Source organism: Austrofundulus limnaeus, unplaced genomic scaffold (genome assembly GCF_001266775.1).
Source record: "Austrofundulus limnaeus strain Quisiro unplaced genomic scaffold, Austrofundulus_limnaeus-1.0 Scaffold1052, whole genome shotgun sequence".
Lineage (NCBI taxonomy): Eukaryota > Metazoa > Chordata > Actinopteri > Cyprinodontiformes > Rivulidae > Austrofundulus > Austrofundulus limnaeus.
Genome location: NW_013953454.1, coordinates 43,095 through 45,005, shown reverse-complemented (window position 1 = coordinate 45,005; position 1,911 = coordinate 43,095).

Genomic DNA, 1,911 nt, shown 5'->3' with positions numbered 1-1,911 from the left:
AAAATTGTTTGAGCTTATTTTGTCGTGGTCTGTTCCTGTGGTTCTGATCCACTTGCTCCATCTTGTTTTGAAAGAACCTATTGGTTTGACACTCATTACCAGCTTAGTACTTGGAAGTTTCATTTTTTCTTTATTGTAAATCCCCAAACAATGTTTTTATCTTTTTCTTCAGTGCTAGGCAAAAGTTCAGCTGTTCCACTCCACATTGACTGGAGTGAGAGATATGAAGACAGGATCAAGTTTATAGTCCATAGATGAGTGTGATAATACTGCTGCAGGCTAAAGCGTGTCCTACCGCACTGGAGGAGTTGAAGAAATTTAAAACAGTTCTCTGGGTTCTTTAGTGCTGTGCGAAAGTTCAGCTGTTCTACTCCACATTGACTGGAGTGAGAGATACGAAGACAGGATCAAGTTTATAGTCCATAGATGAGTATGATTATACTGCTGCAGGCTAAAGCGTGTCCTACCGCACTGGAGGAGTTGAAGAAATTTAAAACAGTTCTCTGGGTTCAAAACTCAGGTAGCTCRCCATCCAGTCTGGTCAGCTCAGCAGCAGAAATAAAAAAGGAAACTGGCCTGTGTGGAACCCAAAATAAGTTACACTGAATTTTATCAGTTTTGAAATTATTTAAATAAAAGAAGAAGAAAACAACATATTTTCTATTATCATATTCAACTTTAATCATCTTTGGAAGCTGTTTTTAGATCTCAGAGGTGTTATGCTAAAATTTTATTTACCTGTGTGCATCTGTACTTGTGATTTTTAGCACCTAATGCAATTAGATTTTCCTGATAAAAGTTTACATCTAAAAAGATAACTGATTTTCTACTGCTTTATTATTTGACAAATCAGTGTATACTGCACGACAAGTTTTTATTGAAGTATTGTATGTGTTTTTATTGTGTTTTAAATTTCAGAAGGGTTTTTCACGTAAAGATTATATAGTTACACGCACACAGAAACAAGAAATCACAACTATGAACGCGTGTTTATGAAACGCACATTCAGCTAAAGAGCTGCTCTAAAGGAGGCATTCAGTTTTATCACCTTTCACTTAAAACTTATCAAATACACAATCCAACAACTCAAACAGTTTTGCAGACAAGTTGTGACCGGCACATTCCAGCAACACGGTGATATGTTTCACAATCTGATGCTAAAGTTAGCTCGTTCATTTCAACATAGCATAAACTTTACCTGGAGCTGCCATCACGTTAAGGGCTGCTCAAACTACACACAAACACGGGCAGCGACAAACTACAGCGATTAACGGCTGTCATCGCAGCCAGGGTGAAACCGACACACGGGACACGATAGCGATCGCAACGTTGCGAATCGCGCTCTCAGGTGACTTGTCTTCACAAAATTTGATTGGTTCTTGACTCTGAAGGCGGGTGTGCATTACGGACGTGTAAACTAAACAAATCTTGCGATGCTAATGATATTGAAAAACAAACACAYATCAAGATACARTTTTATGAGGAAAAACTTACCATAAACTTCACCCTGCTGCCAATAAATTCCCACAAAGCTTTTTAGTAATCACTTGGTGAAAGTGTTAGCTAAATGCAGTGTGTAGCATACTCTCCTCTCATTGGTCAGTCAATGAAACCCTCGTTGATTGGTTGAACGCTAAGCGACAGCGACAAAAGTTGAACATTTTTCAACTTTCATGTCGTGTCGCAAGCTCGCGTGTGCACGTGTACGTGCACGAGTGCGAAATTTCATATGAACTATTTTCGCCGGTCGCTTGGCTGGAGGAGGGCAAGCGATTGTCGCCTCACCGCACAGGCTCCATAGGAAATGAATGGAGAGCGAGCGACGTCGCCTCCTGTGTGTCGAGCCCTTTAGACGTGTTGCCTCCACGGTCCACAAGACATCCCGTCCATCTTTTTACAGAATCCAAAGTA